Genomic DNA, 20,513 nt, shown 5'->3' on the forward strand with positions numbered 1-20,513 from the left:
AGTGCAGTGGTAATTGTATCTACAAAAGTCGGTTACAAGAATGTTTTAGGGTTATACGGATTTTGACAAATTTGGCTGAATGAAGATAGGTCGTTTTTTTTTACTATTCTGTGTTGTTTCTGTTGTGTTTTTTTTTAAAGAAATATAATGGATCATTCTAACCTCTCGTCAGCGGAGTCAGATTTCCTAACAAACATTGATGAAATAGATTTGCAACCATTTGTTAAGCATTAACAACGATGCGTCTATGAGCCAAATATCAGATTTGCTCAACAATTTGAACAATGCTGTATTGGGGGGAGAAAGCCCCCTCAGTCCTGATATTCTTACCCATTTACAAGTTGTCATAGATGATCTGAACAATCAAAGTCTGAATGAAGGTAGACAGAGTCCTACACCGATCATGTCACAATTGCTAAACATGATTGCAGAATTAAATAACCAAGCTAATGATAGCACGTATCAGTCCTGATATTCCTGTTCAATTGCTAAACATGATCAGAAATCTAAATACGTAGCCTCTGGTTGACCCGTTGACCGTTAAGCCTGTCGATTCAACGCCGGCTGTTCTTGATGACAGCACACCAATATTTCAACAGCAGCGTGACAACGGTTCTGTAATAACTGTTGAGATTCCACCGGCATTTCAGCCTAACAACTGCTCTGTTATAATTGCTCATGAAATAGATGTTATTGATGACAGCACACCAACGTTTCAACACATGCCCCACCAACCTAACAGCGGTTCTGTAATAACTGATCAGCACGGTGGTTTTGTTGTAGTCAATAGACCGCATTTCAATAATGTCGAGGTAAGGCGCCAGTTAAATATACCATCGCAAGCGAACATCAAGGATTTTGCAACCTTTTACCTCCTGATTGAAGATAAAATAGATGACGTCATGCAAGAAGTGGATAGGCGAGCACAACCAGGTGATGTGATTCAGGTTGAGTTAATGAGTGGTAATGATAGGGCTCACATCAGCAAACAAATGACATAAACTCTATCAGAGATAGTGCAACAGACAGACCGGGGGCCAATATTTTTTTTCGCTTCTCCTCCGGGGGGGGGTTGCTAATGGGACGTCAAACGCTGCGCGTTCGCTTCTCTTACGGGGGCAGGGGGGCTTGTTAATCGGACGTCAAACGCTGCGCGTTCGCTTGTCTTCCGGGGGGGAAGGGGGGGTGTTGGTGCTAATGGAACGTCAAACGCTTTGTGTGGCGGGCTCCATCTAGTGTGGAAACTGAGAAGTGCAACAGAGTTGAGCTCAAGCTTCTTGTGTGGGCCATATTCAATTATGTTTTCATAAGGGGGTGGGGGGGCACAGGCTTCCCCCCGTGGGGCCCCCATACCCTGGCTACTTTTCAGTGTTCTTTTTCATTTGCCGTTCTCATCCCTGGTTAGTGTGGCCCTCTGACGCAACTTAGATTTTTCATGTGGCCCCTTGTAAAAATTAATTGCCCACCCCTATATATAAATATATATATAAACGAATATAAACGAACATTTGGAGCAATACTACATTGTCCTAAAGGTTAGACACATGGGATCATTCATTTCTCTTGTTGGGAGACCCACTTACATCGTCAATGACTGGTGTACCACTGTAACTAAAATATGTACACGAACGTGAAACAGGAAATGGTATCGCCTGAAAACGGCCTTTTAAATAAAGCACCCTAACTCAAATCAAAACACGGCTGAATAACAAATAGCATGCAGAATTCTTATGGTCACAAGCTATGGGTCGTGACCGAAAGAACAAGATTCAAGCGGCCAAAATGAGTTTCCTCCGTAGGGTGTCCGGGCTCTCCCTTAGAGATAGGGTGAGAAGCTCGGTCATCCGGGAGAGACTCGGAGTAGAACCACTGCTCCCCCACGTTGAGAGGAGCCAGATAGGGTGGCTCAGGCATCTCATCAGGATGCCTCCTGGACGCCTCTCTGGGAAGGTTTTCCGGGCATGTCCGACCGGCAGGAGACCCCGTGGACGACCCAGGATGCGCTGGTGAGACTATGTCTCTCAGCTGGTCTGGGAACGCTTTGGGATCCCACGGGATGAGCTGGACGAAGTGGCTGGGGAGAGGGAAGTCTGGTAGTCCCTCCTAAAGCTGCTGCCCCCGCGACCCCACCCCGGATAAGCGGAAGAAAATGGATAGATGGACTATTGCGCAAATTTTGAGAAGAGCTAAATTTTCTTTCCAAACCATTGGGTTGACCTCAGTCTGACTGAATACTGTATTTCAAATGAGTACACATACTTTACTTATGTATTGATCACTTAAGTGTGGCCTGGGGTAAATATTGGCCACTGGGATAAAATATTACCGTAATTTCCGGACTATAAGCCGCACCGGACTATAAGCCGCACCGGACTATAAGCCGCACCAGCTAAAATTCGTAGATATTTTAGTTTTTTTCTTATATAAGCCGCACCGGACTATAAGCCGCACGTGCACACGCGTTTTTTACAAAGAAAGACCGTTCACAGAAAGCCTTTTTAAAGTTTTAATAACATACTTTAACATGTCTTTCTAAACATTGCCTGTGACGCAGCAGTAGTACCGCAGCAACACGGAAGTGTGCACGCGAGTTATTAACAAAGAAAGACTGGACACAGAAAGCTTTTTTAAAGTTTTAATAACATACCTTAACATTTCTTTCCAAACACTGCCTGTGACGCGGCAGTAATACCGCAGCAACACGGAAGTAACACAGGACTAATAGGGTTTGATTAAAAAAAACATACCGGTAAAAGTCACTGAGACGCGGCGGTAACACAGCAGCAACACGGTACCACAGCACTAACAGGGCTGATTAAAAAAGCATACAAGTAAAAGTAAAAAAAAAGAGCTTCATCGTCTTCATCTTCCTCCTGTGCATTGAAACCATCGAAGTCTTCCGATTGGAATAGCGTTAGTTATCCTTTTTTTATTGTTCACGACGGTCGCGCTGTCAAACTACAAGATAAATACTAGAATTTTGCAATTTCTGGAGAAATTGCGTGTGAAGGCGAAATGTATGAATAACTTCTTCGGGGAATGCTGCCGAATGATGTTGAAACGTGTTGAATTACTTGAGAAATGTAGAAAATTTGGAGAATTTGTGGTGACTTTCAAAATAAAAGATGTGAAGTTTTTGGTAAGTTGTGGAATAGGTAGAAAAATGATGAATAGTTGAAAGTTGGAATGGGTTGAATCGGTTGAAAAATGTAGAAATGAGAAGGGAAGAAGGAAATATTGGAGAATTGGGTGTGAATTTCAAAATAAAAGATGTGAATTTTTTGGTAAGTGGGAAGTTGTGGAATAGGTAGGAAAATGATGAACAGTTGAAAGTCGGAATGGGTTGAATCGGTTGAAAAATGTAGAAATGAGAAGGGAAAAAGTAAATATTGGAGAATTGGGTGTGAATTTCAAAATAAAAGATGTGAAGTTTTTGGTAAGTGGGAAGTTGTGGAATAGGTAGAAAAATGATGAACAGTTGAAAGTTGGAATGGGTTGAATCGGTTGAAAAATGTAGAAATGAGAAGGGAAAAGGAAATATAGGAGAATTGGGTGTGAATTTCAAAATAAAAGATGTGAAGTTTTTGGGAAGTTGTGGAATAGGTAGAAAAATGATGAACAGTTGAAAGTTGGAATGGTTGAATCGGTTGAAAAATGTAGAAATGAGAAGGGAAAAAGGAAATATTGGAGAATTGGGTGTGAATTTCAAAATAAAAGATGTGCAGTTTTTGGTAAGTTGTGGAATAGGTAGAAAAATGTAGAACAGTTGAAAGTTGGAATGGGTTGAATCGGTTGAAACATGTAGAAATGAGAAGGGGAAAAGGAAATATTGGAGAATTGGGTGTGAATTTCAAAATAAAAGATGTGAAGTTTTTGATGAGTGGGAAGTTGTGGAATAGGTAGAAAAATGATGAACAGTTGAAAGTTGGAATGGGTTGAATCGGTTGAAAAATGTAGAAATTAGAGTAGAAAAACGAAATTTTAGAGAATTTTGGTTGAATTTCAAAATAAAAGATGTGAAGTGGGAAGTTGTGGGAAGTTGTGGAATAGGTAGGCAAAAGATGAACAGTTGAAAGTTGGAATGGGTTGAATCGGTTGAAAATTGTAGAAATTAGAGGTGAAAAACGAAATTTTGTGAAATGTCGAATGTGCCATTAAGAATGAATGGGGAAAAATTTGTCGGAATTTTGGGAATTTTGCGAAAACGGAAAATCTTCGGAACAAGAAAAATACAAGCGCTCACGTCGAGAATATTTGGAATACGTCAAAAGTGGAATGGAGTAAATCGGATGAAAAATGTGGAAGAAGAAGCGGGACAAGGAATAAAATATAATAATAACTAGAATTTTGCAATTTCTGGAGAAATTGCGTGTGAAGGCGAAATGTATGAATAACTTCTTCGGGGAATGCTGCAGAACGATGTTGAAACGTGTTGAATTACTTGAGAAATGTAGAATATTTGGAGAATTTGTGGTGAATTTCAAAATAAAAGATGTGAAGTTTTTGGTAAGTTGTGGAATAGGGAGAAAAATGATGAACAGTTGAAAGTTGGAAAGGGTTGAATCGGTTGAAAAATGTAGAAATGAGAAGGGAATATGGAAATATTGGAGAATTGGGTGTGAATTTCAAAATAAAAGATGTGAAGTTTTTGGTAAATTGTGGAATAGGTAGAAAAATGATGAACAGTTGAAAGTTGGAATGGGTTGAATCGGTTGAAAAATGTAGAAATTAGAGTAGAAAAACGAAATTTTAGAGAATTTTGGTTGGATTTCCAAATAAAAGATGTGAAGTTTTTGGTAAGTGGGAAGTTGTGGAATAGGTAGGCAAAAGATGAACAGTTGAAAGTTGGAATGGGCTGAATCGGTTGAAAATTGTGGAAATTAGAGGTGAAAAACGAAATTTTGCGAAATTTTGTCGGAATTTTTAACGTGAAAACGTGAAATTTTTGAATTTGGGAATTTTGGGAATGTCGAGAATCCTTCCGAATGTGATAAGAATGTGTTGAATGATGTGAATTTCAAATTGGAACGACGTAAATGTGAAATGTTGAATGTGCCATTAAGAATGAATGGGGAAAAATTTGTCGGAATTTGGGGAATTTTGCGGAATCGGAAAATTTTCGGAATGAGAAAAATACAAGCCACCCTTTCCTGAATATTTGGAATACGTGAAAAGTGGAATGGAGTGAATCGGGTGAATTTTGTGAAAGAAGAAGCGGGACAAAAAAGTGAGGAGAATAAAATAGAAGAATAATACCGTTTTTTTCCATGTATAGTGCGCCCCCATGTATAGTACGCACCCCTAACAATGGCATGCTGATGCTGGAAAAAAGCTTGTACCCATGTATAATACGCACCCAATTTTTATGAATTTTTTTTAATTTTTTTTTAATTTTTTTTTTTTTTTTTTTTTTTTAAGTCCCAAAGATCGTCACACACGCAGGGAGGCAATGGGTCCCATTTTTAAAGTCTTTGGTATGGTCTTAACTAGGCTGGATGTCATTTTTTTTGTTGGCGTTGATTTCTCCGACTGCCCCTAAACGCACCACCGCGCTCCGTGCGCACACGGCGGCTCTGTATGGGAGAGACGTTGAAGAGGAATAAAAACACCCTTGGAAACCAAAACTTGCCCCTCGTCGTGACTCGGAGCCGCAACAAATGTTTCGGATTTGTGTAGGGTACATTGTGGCAGACGGCAAACTAGCAGGTGATCGAGCGAGCGTCTGATACAAGAGCATTGCGGTCGTATGGAGCGTGTTTGAAATGAACAGCAGAGACGAAAGGAACAAGGCAAAGTGTTGTGAAATAAAATATTACCTGTAATACGCATTTTGTTATTTGCTGATTGAAACTGCTAATTAAACTGTGAATTGAAACTAATAGGTGGAGAACTGAACTCTCGCTCTTTATATAGCTGACGTGTCTTGCGCAACCGTTCTGCGCATCTGTAATGGCGGCCTCCGTATGACGTCCGGTCCGCGATGGAGATTAAAAAACAAACAATATTTGACACTAACACACCATCGAGGATTGCACCATCGCATCAAACGATGTGTCGTCAATTATGAATTTTACTAAGTGTGTTGGGCAGGATGGCTGAATGCGATGCGCGATTGACAACAAACAAGAAGAAAGGTGAGTTTTATTTCGGGGGAGATTTGTCATGTCTCGTCCCCAGTTTTGCTATGTGTCTAGGTTGCCATAGTTTCTGTTCGTGTCACCCCGCTCTTCCTGTGTCACCTCAATCGATGTAACGTGTTTTGTATTTAAGTCCTGTCTGCCCCTCGCTCACCGTTGGATCATTGCATGTGTTACTGTCATTCTGTTCCTGTCTTTGGTAATGTCACCCTGTCTTTTTGTTCCACGACTTTGTCGGTCAGTCCTGTTGTTGGTTTTGTTGTACCATGACTTTATTTAAAAAAAAAAAAAAAAGAAAAAAAGAAAAAAAATTTTTTTTTTTTTCTTTGTACCCATGTATAATACGCACCCCAGATTTTAGGACAATAAATTAGTAAAATATTGCGCACTATACACGGAAAAAAACGGTAATAAAGTAAATGGAGTAGAATAACATATGTGTGAAGGCCTTCGCCTTCACACAATAATCGTGTCGTGATCAAGGGATATGTTACACAACACTACACTACACGTTGTACAACTACTATGCTTAATTGTTCTTTATGTATATTATTTTAATGAAACAATATGGCTTGCAATGCATCTCAAAGCAATAGGCCACTAGACTAATGCACATTTTATTGTGTCCCCAAAAGTTTTCACGGCATACCATTCAAAAAGGGGCATGAACAATGAACAGAATAAAACAGTTAATATATAAAATATATTTGAGAATATCAAATAAAATGCCTGTATACTACGCAGATTTCTGATGGGGCAGCAGCTTCAAAAGGTAAGCTTTCAAAAGGGAAGCTTTTGTTTTATCCCAAACTTCCCTCTCCCCAACCACTTTGTCCAGCTCATCCTGGAGAAGCCAAGGTGTTCCCTGGCCAGCCAGGAAACATAGTAGTCTCCCATAGCTTGTGACCATAGGTGAGGGTAGGAACGTATATCGACTGGTAAATCAAGAGCTTCGCCTTTTGGCTCAGTTCTTTATTCACCACAACAGACAGCACATAGTCTGCCACATCCTCATTAATTTAACAAAAGGTTTCATGTAACCTTGTTAATCTTCATCATTCAAAAATCAACATGGATTTCTCTAATCATTACCTGAATCACAAGTGAAAGTGCGTGAGGTGTCATCAGTAAATACAATGGCCACCGCTTGTCGCTTGGTATCCCGAGGCAGCCGTCTGACAGTCTGAACGTTGCTGATTTCTGTCACCTAGGCAACAAAATGAAGGTAATACAAGGGCTTGGGATAAGGTAATTTAGACAGTAATAAGGAAGAAAAATACAAAAAAACATGTTTTTGTTTTGTTGTCAGTTGTGTGTTGTATGTACAGTAATTTCTGCACTATAAGGGACACTGGATAAGGCGCATCTTCATTAAATTTTTTATTTTAGAATGTTTTTCACATATAGGGCGCACAGGGTTAAAAGGCGCATAGAATAGAAGCTATTGCATCAAACTGGGGTTGACTAGGGTTGCGTTATGCGTCCATTATATAGAGCTGTGCTAAAGGGAATGTCAACCCAGTCAATGAGGTAAAAAAAAAAATCCAACTCCTATTCCGTATGAAAGTGATACGGTTTGGCTTCCTACATGGTCCAGCATCCCCACTCAATTTTGATGGTCATAAACTTTCTTTAGTTTAAAAGAAAAAAGTGAGTGCGTGCCTGGATGCATAATGCGTTGATTAGCTTGTTAGCTTTGGTTTGTGTATGCGCCGCCAAAGAGCTGTGGTGAGGGCGTGTGGTCACTGTCTATTGCGCACGTGTGGTTCACTGTGATTGCGTCCCGACAGGCTTACCTGTATGTCAATCAAGCAATCGGCTGGATTCTAGGTCCAGCAATCCCACTCATTTTTTATGGTAATAAACTTTCTTTAGTTTAAAAGAAAAAAGCGAGTGCGTGCGTTGATGCGTAATGCGTTGATTAGCTTGTTAGCTTTGGCGCCGGGTTTGTGTATGCGCAGCCAATTTTGCTGCGGTGAGGGGGTGTGTCACAGTTATTGCGCATTAGATCATAAGATGGCGTCATGGATGGCCGCCTTGGTGACTCGCTCTCTGCTACCTTGTGTTTTGTGTGTTCTTTGCGTCTTCTGCTTCCCATCCCGGATCACTTTTAGCAGAGAAGAACTGTTAAACATCGGACAGTCTTCTCCTGGTACTTTCTCTCCGGTTTTCACTGACCCAGGCTGTTTGACGGAGATTTTAGCTGCAGCTGCTTGCTGATGAGGTAACAGACATGGAGAAAAAACTACCAAACTCACTGATCATTGTTTTGGGTGATTTTAACAGAGCGAACCTCACACACGAACTCCCCAAATACAGACAGCACATAACGTGTCCCGCCAGAGGGACACAGACACTGGACCTACTGCTACTCCATAATAAACGATGCATAGCGCTCTGCGCCCTGTGCAGCTTTAGGACTCTCGGACCACTGTCTAGTTCATTTGATCCCAACCTACAGGCAAAAATTAAAAACATCTAAGCTTGTGGTGAGGACTGTGAGGAAATGGACAGTGGAGTCAAAGCACGACCTGTAAGCCTGCTTTGACTGCACCGATTGTTTATTTTTTTTGAAGCTGCAACTTCAGACCTGCATGAATTCACCCACACTGTGACGTCATACGTTAGCTTTAGGACTTGGTGTGCAGACTAAGACCTTCTGCACGTACAACAACAAACGGTGGTTTACACCAAACCTCACGATGCTGCGCAAAGCCAAGGAGGAGGCCTACAGGAGTGGGGACCGTGACCTGTTCAGGCAGGCCAGGAACACACTGACCCGAGAGATCAGTAAAGCTAATAGGAGCTATGGGAATAGCCTAGAGACACCTCTCTGCCAATCCTGATCCCTCAACAGTGTGGAAAGGCCTGCAGAGCATCACAGGCTTCAAGAAACTGTCCTGTGGAGAACACAAGGCTTGTAAACCAGCTAAACAGGTTTAACTGCAGGTTTGAATGGTCCACCCACACAACAGGACCTCCTGCATCCCAACATCCACACCACCCCCCACCACCCCGCTGTTCACACCTCCATTGTCGTTATCCCCTACTCTCTGACTTTCAGATCCGCGAGGAAGAGGTGTGTCAGATGTTCCGGAGACAAAAGGCCAGGAAGGCACCAGGACCAGACGGTGTGTCCCACTCCTGCCTGAAAGTCTGTGCTGAACAGCTGGCACCCATCTTTGCAAGGATCTTCAACCATTCCCTAGAGCTGTGTGCGGTGCCCTTGTGCTTCAAAATCTCCACCACCAAGAAGCCCGCCATCACAGGTTTGAATGATTATAGACCTGTCGCCCTGACACCTGTGGTCATGAAATCCTATGAGAGGCTAGTGTTGAGCCACCTGAAGGACATTACAGGCCCCCTGCTCGACCCCCTGCAGTTTGCCTACCAGCAGGGACGGACTCGGAGATTTTTTTCAGGCCAGGAGTCACGGGGCCGCTGTGAGGATATGTTCCCCCCCTGTAGTAATTTGGGCTAGGAATGAGCGGACCTCTTCAAATTTGCCACACTACCTGGACAGACCCCCAGGAAGATAGAAAATAAGCTAGTTGGAGTCCAGTACTCACCGTTCTGGAAATGTGAGGGGGGCACAAATTCTCACGGGTTGACATTTTTATAGCGTTCCTGTTACAATTTTTATCCCCCCTCCCCACCACCAGTCACTTTGCTTGGGACCAAATGAGCCTCCAGAACGTCTCATTCATTCATTCATTCATTCATTCATTCATTCATTCATTCATTCATTCATTCATTCATTCATTCATTCATTCATTCATTCATTCATCCATTCATCCATTCATTCATTCATTCATTCATTTATTCATTCAAATCAATTCACTTAAATCATTCTCGTTATGAAAGATTTCATCAAAAAACGTGTGTGGCTTTTTCTTAAATGAACATGTTTGACATTGCTATAGTGTCTGCATTTAATTATAATGCACTGTCATTTTAAAGCAAATTAATAAATGCAACAATATTAAGTTGCTTTGAAAATACCTGAATAATGAAATTGGATGAATGATGATCACAATTAAGTATAAGGTCTCCTTTGTAATATATACTCCTTGTAGCTCCTTGTAATGCTCCCCAAAAAGTGGATCTCCTTTGCATCAAGGTTTATGCAAAGAGCTCATGTAATTATATCGTTGCTTTTTGGTGAAGTGAATGAGTGTTCTGTCTGTACGATTGGTCTTTGAACGTACCTCGCTTCAACGGCAGAACGCGAATGAACTTAAAGAAATAAAATGAAAATAATCCTTTTTAAAAATTAAAATTGACTGACGCAAACCTGTGTTCATGTTTTTATTGAAAACAACATAGTGCTGACGCCGTACGCCATCGCTTTTCGCTTTCCAAACAACGCGTGCGCGCACCCGCAGCAGGGGAAACAAATCCTCACGGGGGAACCAAAAACTCCCGGTTCTCCCTATGGTCAGTCCGGGCGTGCCTACCGGACAAACAGGTCAGTGGATGATGCGGCCAAATTTTAGACTGCACCACCTCCTGCGCCACTTAGACACCCCAGGAACGTATGCCAGGATCCTGTTTGTGGATTTCAGCTCGGCGTTCAACACCATCGCTCCCGACATGCTCCACCAGAAGCTCGTCCAGCTCACGGTGCCTCCACCTGTCAGTGGATCACCAGCTTCCTGACCAACAGGAGACAGCATGTGAGGCTGGGGACCATCACATCTGACACCCATACCACCAGCACAGTGAACGTGTTGCGTCTCCTGGCGTGAACAATTCAGTGAGTGAATGATGATTTACGATTTTCCAAGGAAAGAAAGAACCACTCACTGAAACACCACATTGTTCGTGCTTGTTTACTCCAAGCTAACGGCTAACTTTATTGCATGAAGGGATGCACCTGTATGCAATAGCGGGGGGGATTATGCTTCTGTGGTGAATGGTCTTTGTTGCTTCGCTGGTCTCAAAAAACACTTGGTGGACGATGGCTGGCCCAGAGAAGGAACACTCCAGTGACACACGGCTGATTGGGAAAACACGGCTGATTTATTCAACCAATGTCAGAGTTTCTCCAAAAATTCGAGTGGCCCAACAGCAAAGATGTTAGCAGCCCCCCCTTCCTGACAGACAAGCCTATCTTATACCTGCCCAGACCAATGATGTCATGGCTTTGAGTCACAGCTGCCGTTCGAGTCTCAATCTACTTGTTGCTTTCGATGCCCCAAAAGGTCATCTACCAGACTCTTCCCTGATCAACAACAGCTGCAACCTTCCATATTCTAAGTACCCATACGTTACTGAAGCTAAAGGCTCTCTGCCCGGCAAAAATAGCTTATGGTAGTCTCACTGCTGCTAGTTGGCCATCTAAGGCAACCTACAGGGCCGCATGGACTCCAGATTTTACCACACCTCTTTGAAAAATCTTTATTTTATAATACTTTTTCAAACAACATGTATATGCATATATACGCCTAAATACTGTTATCCAATATATCTACTGCAATTTCACATTAGATTGCTGGTTTGAAATTTAATTTTATTATGTTACCCTTTTATTTTAAAACTTGTCTGTGTTTTATTCATTGTTTCTATGTTTGCGCATGAAAACATAAAAATCAGACATTTGGTTTTATATACCAATATGTGTTTTACGTTATGTCTCATATGTGTTGGTGTCCCCCAAAATAACAAATGTTGGCATATTGTGTAACGAGGTCACCTAATGGCCCAATATCTTTGTTTCAGTATCGTTTTATTTATTTCCGTATTTTATTATTGTTTGTGCATTGTGCAATAACCCTATATAAAGAGCAAGTCGTCAAATACACATTCTTGACATGCGATTGTACAAAAAAAATGCAGAATCCTCTCTCAGGTAATTTGAGCTCACACAAACGTGTGTCGGCTGGGATAATGAATGTGAGTGAAGGGATCACTTCCTGAAGTACCGTTTTTTTCCGTGTATAGTGCGCAAAATTTAACTAATTTATTGTCCTAAAATCTGGGGTGCGCATTATACATGGGTACAAAAAAAAAAAAAAAAAATTTTTTAAATTTATTTTTTTTTTTTTTTTTTTTTAAGTCCCAATGATCGTCACACACGCAGGCAGGCAATGGGTCCCATTTTTATAGTCTTTGGTATGGTCTTAACTAGGCTGGATGTAATTTTTTTTGTTGGCGTTGATTTCTCCGACTGCCCGTAAACGCACCACCGCGCACGGGAAAGAGGCGGCTCTGTATGGGAGAGACGTTGAAGAGGAATAAAAACACCCTTGGAAACCAAAACTTGCCCCTCGTCGTGACTCGGAGCCGCAACAAATGTTTCGGATTTGTGTAGGGTACATTGTGAGACAGCAAACGAGCAGGTGATCGAGCAAGCCTTGTCTGATACGAGAGCATTGCGGTCGCACGGAGCGTGTTTGAAGTGAACAGCAGAGAAGAAAGGAACAAGGCAAAGTGTTGTGAAATAAAATATTACCTGTAATACGGATTTAGGTAGAAAACTGAACTCTCGCTCTTTATATAGCTGACGTGTCTTGCGCATCCGTTCTGCGCATCTGTAATGGCGGCCTCCGTATGATATGCACAGAACGGATGCGCAAGACACGTCAGCTATATAAAGAGCGAGAGTTGTTTTCTTCCTATTAGTTTCAATTTACAGTTTAATTAGCAGTTTCAATCAGCAAATAACAAAATGCGTATTACAGGTAATATTTTAAAAAAATTCATAAAAATTGGGTGCGTATTATACATGGGTACAAGCTTTTTTCTAGCATCAGCATGCCATTTTTAGGGGTGCGTACTATACATGGGGGCGCACTATACACGGAAAAAAACGGTAATTCGTTATTTTTTCAGTTCATATGATTTCAACCAACATGCAATACCGTAACTTATCCCACACGGTAGGTTTCGGTAATGCGCATTGAAGCTGGTGCCACTTCGCCGTAAAACAAGACGAAGAAAAAAATGACGAATGCATCAGTGAGTGATTGATTTGCCTTCTCAATCATTGCGAGAACGGATCAGTGAGGAACGAGTCAGCGAGTGAGTGATTTGCCTTTCCTGTTCATCACGAGAACGGATCAGTGAGTGAACTGCCTTACCGTGCATCAATGGATCAGTTAGTGAACGTGTTGCGTCTCCTGGCGTGAACAATTCAGTGAATGAACGAGAACTATGTAAGCCAGAATGTAGATTTACGATTGGCCAAGGAAATAAAGAGCCACTCCCTGTAACACCACTTCTTTTGTGCTCGTTTTCTCGAAGCTTAGGGCTAACTTTATTGCATGAAGGGATGCGCCGGTATGCAACAGCGGGAAGATTAAAATTGGTCCTGTCTCCGCAGTCCGTCGCCTGCTCCGGTCCTGTCGGCGGGGCAGGGGCCTCCAGTGGCCAATACTAATTTTGTTTACGCTGGTTTTCCCTGGATTCTTTGCTCTCTGTAGTATGTGTAGGTGTGTTTGTATATGTGACCATTGCGTATCAGTTATTACCAAATATTTCATTTATGATTATTATTACTATCTTTTTAAAAAAAAAAAATTTAGATTGAGAGTGGTGGGAATTGATCTTCATATGTAGCGCAGTCCTTTGATATGCCACTTCAAGTGCTCGCCTACAATTTACTATGCTTGTTGTAAATTGTATTTATTTATTTTATTTACTTATTTGTCCATCTGAGATACTTTTCAGCCACTTCAAGGGCTCGCCTACAACTTACTATGCTTGTTGTAAATTGTATTTATTTATTTTATTTACTTATTTGTCCATCTGAGATACTTTTGGGAAGAACTGTGTGTTGAAGCATTTAACTTAAGTCGATGTTATGGTTAGATTTGTGCCTTTTTTATTCATCTATCTTTCCCTACCTTGTTTGTGTCGTATATCTCCATATATGAATATAAATATACATATAAATATATACCAGATTAGATGATAAAAATGAGGAGCCTAACCCTAGCACCTGTCCTCGGGATCAGGTCTTTGTTTACGTTTCACTATGGGACTGGGTGCTGGAATGGGAACATGACTCTCGTCTTGCCCTAGAATAGTGCCCATGACGTTCCTGCTGCCACATCACTTCTGGCAGCCGACGCTGAGGAACGACGTCCAGGACTACGTCAGAGCCTGCCCAGTCTGCATTCGGTATAAGACGCCTAATATCCCGCCAGCAGGCTTCTTCCAGCCACTGCCGGTTCTGCAGCGGATGTGTTCTCACCTAGGTTGAGTTTGTTACCGGTCTGCCACCGTCAGAGAGGAACACTGTCATCCTCACGGTGGTGGATCGGTTCAGCAAAATGGCACATTTTGTCCCCAATGTTGTACCGTGTGCCAAACAGACCGCCCAAGTACCGTTGCACGTGGTGTTTCAGTATCACAGGCTGCCACGAGGTATCGTGTCTGACTGGAGACTGTTTGCCTCGGCCTTCTGGAAGGAATTTTGCTGCCGCCTGGGAGCCTTGGCCAGCCTCACGTCGGGTTCCACCCTCAGTCCAACGGACAAGCAGAGAGACTGAACCAGGAGCTGGGTAAGGCCCATTGGTGCATGGCGGCTCTCAATCCTCGTCTGTGGATCTCACAGCTTCCTTGGGTGGAATATGCCTAAAATCTCCTGCCAAGCGCCACCACTGGTCTCTTGCCTTTCGACTGCGTGTTCAGGTACCAGCTACCACTGTTTGAGCAGCAGGAGAAGAGCGTCTACTGCCTGTCAGCTTCCACTTCCGTTCGCTAGTGTCATTGGACCTGGGCAAGAGCCCGCACCAGCCTTCTCCGCCTACTCCCGCAATGCCGATCATTGCCGCATTCCTGCCCCACAGTACAGTGTCAGGCAGCAAGTGTCGCTGTCAACAAGGGATTTGACACTCAAGGTGGATTCCTGCAAGTTGGTTCCCAAGTTCGTCAGGCCATTCCCGGTTGTCAAGGTAATCAGTCCGTCAGCTGTTTGACTCCATCTTCCCAGCTCCATGAAGGTCCATCCCACATTCCATGTCTCGCGGGTCAAGCCAGTCCACGAAAGCAGGACGGTCCCTGCCCCCATTCCACCTCCCCCCCGGGTTATCGATGGGGGTCCTGTCTATGTAGTCCGTCGCCTGCTCCGGTCCCGTCGGCGGGGCAGGGGCCTCCAGTGCTTCGTGGGCTGGGAGGGATATGACGAGGATGACGCCAACTTTCCTCGCCTTTATCTGGATCAGCCAGCCTTGCAGAGGGGTCGCCCGAGAGCATCCCGCAACGTTCCGGGGCAGTCACTCGACCCACATGTCAACCCGAGGCCTCAGTCGCCTCCCGCATCGGCTTCTGTCCCTCGGCCAGTGCCCATCCTCGCTCTTGAGCCGGTGCCTTCCCTGGTGCCCCCCGAGAACGGGTCTGGGGCGTTGAGGCCACCCGACTCCGCATCCGAGGACAAGGCGATGTCGGTGGTGTCTCCAGACGATGATGCCATGAACGTGGAGGGCTCTGAGGAGTACTAAGTCAACCTCTGCTCCGCTCCCGCGCCAGTGATCCACTTCCCCTTTCCCTCCATTACAATAAACTGTGACGCATTTGGTTCTGTCTGTCAAGGACAGTCAAAGACAAAAAATGGACGACAAAATGGATGTAAAATGACCGCTTATGTGGAGGTTATCGACCTATTACCTTTTAAATGTGAATTTAAAAATATTTTTGAAGATTCATGCCCATTGTTTTTGACAGGTATATATTTTTGGGGTGAAAGAGGGTTTATGCCAGAAAGCCATTCATTTCAGAACATAAGGAGGCTGTTAACTATAGTCCGGTCCCCTTGTTCAAACCCTCCAGAATTGATTGTTACACTTGAAGTGAACAGTGTGGAGTGGCGCTTTCTCTTTTTTGGTATTAAAAGAAATTGGTTTCTAATTTCATATCATGGATTACTTTATGCTTCCCCTGTAGCTAGCCTCTGTCTTTACCAAGTCTGATCTGCCCTATTCCCCCTTTTTAGGGGTACCAGACAGGTGTCATCTGTCCCCCATCCTGTTCACCATAGCGGTTGAATCCTTGGCCATTTAGCTCCGTCAAGAGGATGGTTTGAGGGCATCACTCGAGCTGGCAAGATTCATAAATTGTTGTTATATACAAGTCAATGAGGAAATTAGAAAATTTTCTCGTAATTTATATGAATCCACATTTTCAACGGAGGATTGCCAGGTGTTTTTTGAGAGAACTAAGAAAAGTAGAAAAATTGATAGTTTTATGCAGCATATGGAGGCTAACCTTAAAATTGAAGAACTGGATGTAGCGATTAAAAGGATTGATGGAATGACTGTGGAATTCTGTCTTTTCTTTTAAGAAAATATTGGATTTATGCTTTACAATGCTCTTGTCGACTGTATCTAAGTGGGACACCTGCCAACTTCTATGAAACAGGGAATTATTACATTAATCTCAAATCCCAAAAAAGACAGACTTTTACTTAAAAATTAGATACCGGGAACTTTGCGATGTAATGACAACACATTGTTAGCACGTTTACTCGAATAGGGCTAACCCTTTTGACACATTTTTTAAAGGATACTCAATGGTGAACAAACCTCTCAATACATCTCAGTCTTTTCTGAAGCATCTAGATTATCTCTTAACATTGAAAAATGTGAACTACTCCCTCTTCATTCAAACTCTGACACAGCTATTGCTTCAATCGAAGTTAAATCTGAGATAAAATACTTGCGTATTGCTACCCGTATATTGGACGAGAAACTCACTTAGCCGCTGCTTAATTAGAGACTTTACAATTTTGGGCAGAATCATGCTATTCTAGGGGGAAAGTATTTCCAAACTGATCCACCCCTGTCACTATGTATATATCCGACCTCCCTCCCTCCCTCCCTCCCTCCCTCCCTCCCTCCCTCCCTCCCTCCCTCCCTCCCTCCCTCCCTCCCTCCCTCCCTCCCTCCCTCCCTCCCTCCCTCCCTCCCTCCCTCCCTCCCTCCCTCCCTCCCTCCCTCCAACCAGCCAGCCAGCCAGCCAGCCAACCATCTATCCATCCATTTATTTTCTGTACCGCCTGTCCCCACGGGGGTCGCCGGCGTGCTGGAGCCTATCGGGCAGTAGGCGGTGGACATGAACCAGTTGCCAGCCAATCGCAGGGCATACAGTGATGAACAACTATCTGTACTCGCGCTCACACCCATGGGCAATTTGGAGTGCTGAATCAGCCTTGTTTTTGGATGTCAAAGTCAAAGTCTGCTTTATTGTCAATTTCTTCACATGCCAAGACACAAAGAAATCGAAATTACGTTCCCACTATCCCACGGTGACAAGACATAGTACACAATATACATACAAGTAAACAACACAAAAAAATAAAGACAAGAAGGCACAAACAATGAATAATAAGAGTGATGAATAAATAATAAAGAAACAGATAACACAATAAATAAGAGGAGAAAAACGGAGCAAGTGTGCACACAGCAGTCAGAACATAGCGCAAAAGTACAGGACGCTACGCAGAAGGGGGGGGGGGAGAGTTAAGGATCCTAACAGCCTGGAGTATCAAGCTGTTGGTGAGTCTGGTGGGGCGGGAGTGCAGAATCCTTTACCTCTTCCCAGAGGGCAGAAGATCGAACAAAGAGTGAGCGGGGTGACTCACATCACTCACAATCGTGGTCGCCTTGCGGGTGAGATGGGAGGTGTAAATGTCCTTCAAGGAGGGGAGTGAAGCACCAATAATCTTACCAGCCGTGTTCACTATGCGCTGCAGGGCCTTCATGTTGTATTCAGTGCAGCTACCACCCCAAACAGTGATACAACTGGAGAGGACGCTCTCAATGGTGCCACGGTAAAATGTAATCATGACGGCCGGAGGAGCACTTGCTCGCCCGAGTTTCCGCAGGAAGTACAGGCGGCGCTGGGCCTTTTTTGCCAGTGATGCAGTGTTGGTGGACCAGGAGGGATCCTCACTGATGTGCACCCCCAGGAACCTGGTGCTGCTCACTCTCTCCACCACAGCACCGTCGATGGTCAGCGGCAAGTGTTGGGTGTGACCCTTCCGGAAGTCGACAACAATCTCCTTGGTCTTGTTGATGTTCAGCAGGACGTTGTTGTTCTTGCACCACGTGGTCAGAAGGTCAACCTCCAACCTGTATTGAGTCTCGTCGCCCTTGGTGATGAGACCCACCAGAGTCGCGCCGTCCACAAATTTTACTATGTGGTTGTCGCTGTAGGTTGCAGCGCGGTCATGCGTCAGCAGGGTGAAGAGCAGTGGACTGAGCACGCAGCCTTGGGGGGCCCTCGTGCTCAGCGTGATGCTGGCGGAGATTTTGTCGCCAACACGTACCGCCTGAGGCCTCTGACAGAGGAAGTCTAGTAGTCAGTTGCAGAGGTAGGTACTGAGGCCCAGCTTGGCGAGTTTGCAGATGAGTCGTTGTGCCACAATGGTGTTGAAGGCAGAACTGAAGTCCACAAACAGCAATCTCACATACGAGTCCCTTCTCTCCAGGTGGGTGAGGGCCGAGTGGAGGGCAGAGCAGATGGCATCCTCAGAGGACCGTTTGGCTCGGTACGCAAACTGGAAGGGTCTATGGTGGGGGGGAGAATGGATCTGATGTGCTCCATGACAAGCTGCTCAAAGCACTTCATCAAAGTCAAAGTCAGCTTTATTGTCAATCTCTTCACATGTCAAGACACACAAAGAAACTGAAATTACGTTTTCTTTATTCCACGGTGACGAGACATATTACCCGATAGACATACAAGTAAACGACACAATATAAAAACAAGAAGGCACAAACAATAAATAATAAGAGTGATGAATAAATAATAAATAATCAGATAACACAATAAATAAGAGGAGCAAAACGGAGCCAGTGTGCATACAGCAGACGGTAAGCATAGCGCAAAAGTACAGGATGCTACGCAGAAAGGGGAAGCGAGTTCAGGATCCTAACAGCCTGGAGTATGAAGCTGTTGTTGAGTCTGGTGGTGCGCGAGCGCAGGCACCTATACCTCTTCCCAGAGGGCAGAAGATCAAACAAGGAGCGGGGTGACTCACATCACTCACAATCGTGGTCGCCTTGCAGGTGAGATGGGAGATGTAAATGTCTTTCAAGGAGGGCAGTGAAGCACCAATAATCTTACCAGCCTTGTTCACTATGCGCTGCAGGGCCTGCAAGTTGTAGTCAGTGCAGCCGCCACCCCAAACAGCAATACAGAGGACACATGGAGAGGATGCTCTCAATGGTGCCACGGTAAAATTTAGTCATGACGGCCGGAGGAGCGCTCGCTCGCCTGAGTTTCCGCAGGAACTACAGGCGGCGCTGGGCCTTCTTCGCCAGTGATGCGGTGTTGGTGGACCAGGAGAGATCCTCACTGATGTGCACCCCCAGGAACCTGGTGCTACTCACTCTCTCCACCACAGCACCGTCGATGGTCAGCGGCAGGTGTTGGGTTCGACCCTTCCGGAAGTCAGCAACAATCTCCTTGGTCTTGTCGACGTTCAGCAGGAGGTTGCTGGCCCTCAGCAGCCTGAAGACAGCCCCTGTCAGCCATGGCTTCCGGTTAGCCCGAGTGACGATGGATTTTGAGTGAGTCACATCATCAATGCACTTCCTGATGTAGAAGGAAACCGAGTCAGTATATTCCTCAATGTCTGTCCGATCGTTGCAAGTGGCAGCCCTCCTAAACATGTCCCAGTCAGTAGAGCCAAAGCAGTCACGAAGCGCATCAGAGGCACCCTCAGGCCACACCCATACCCGCTTTCAAACCGGTCTGGATGCTCTCACCATTTGTCTGTATGCGGGCAAAAGCATAACAGTGATATGGTCAGAAAGTCCAAGATGGGGGAGGGGGGCGGCTTTGAAAGCTCCTTTATGCGAAGAGTAGACCAGGTCCAGGAAGCTGTCGCCACGCGTAGGAAAATTAACATGATGGTGAGGCCTCGGAAAAACAGACTTCAGGTCAGCATGATTAAAATCCCCAGCGAAGATGGTGAAACCTTCAGGGTGCGCTGTCTGTTGTTCACTGACAGCCTGGTACAGTTCACTAAGAGCCGCGATCCTGTCGCCTTCGATGTTGGAAGGCGGGATGTAAACCGCGACTATCAGAATCGCGGTAAATTCCCTTGGCAGGTAAAAAGGACGGCACTTAATGATCACAAACTCCGCCAGTGGCGAGCAGTGCTTGCATACCACTACAGAGTCTCGGCACCACTCGTCACGGATGTAGACGCATATTCCACCTACACGAGATTTTCCCCCTTGTACAATGGCCCGGTTCGCCCGATAGCACGCTAGCCGCTCCAGATAAACGACAGAGTCCGGAATGTTGACGGTCAACCAAGTCTCAGTGAACACGAGCACAAAGCAGTCACGCACTGTCCGGTTCGCAGATCGCAGCAAGTGAATGTAAACCATTTTGTTGCCCAGCGATCGAACATTCGCCAGA

The 20,513-nt window shown here is 44.4% G+C and overlaps 1 long non-coding RNA gene across 1 annotated transcript in view; it reads right to left on the reverse strand.

Moving 5' to 3' along the window:
- Positions 1-7,228: 7,228 nt before the first annotated feature.
- The window catches only part of LOC133153111 (uncharacterized), a 36,013-nt gene continuing 22,728 nt past the window's right edge, over positions 7,229-20,513 (reverse strand). The window contains exon 3 of the long non-coding RNA XR_009714253.1: positions 7,229-7,344. This is a non-coding gene — a long non-coding RNA (uncharacterized LOC133153111). The remainder of the gene's footprint in view (positions 7,345-20,513) is intronic.

The sequence above is a fragment of the Syngnathus typhle genome, linkage group LG4 (genome assembly GCF_033458585.1).
Source record: "Syngnathus typhle isolate RoL2023-S1 ecotype Sweden linkage group LG4, RoL_Styp_1.0, whole genome shotgun sequence".
Lineage (NCBI taxonomy): Eukaryota > Metazoa > Chordata > Actinopteri > Syngnathiformes > Syngnathidae > Syngnathus > Syngnathus typhle.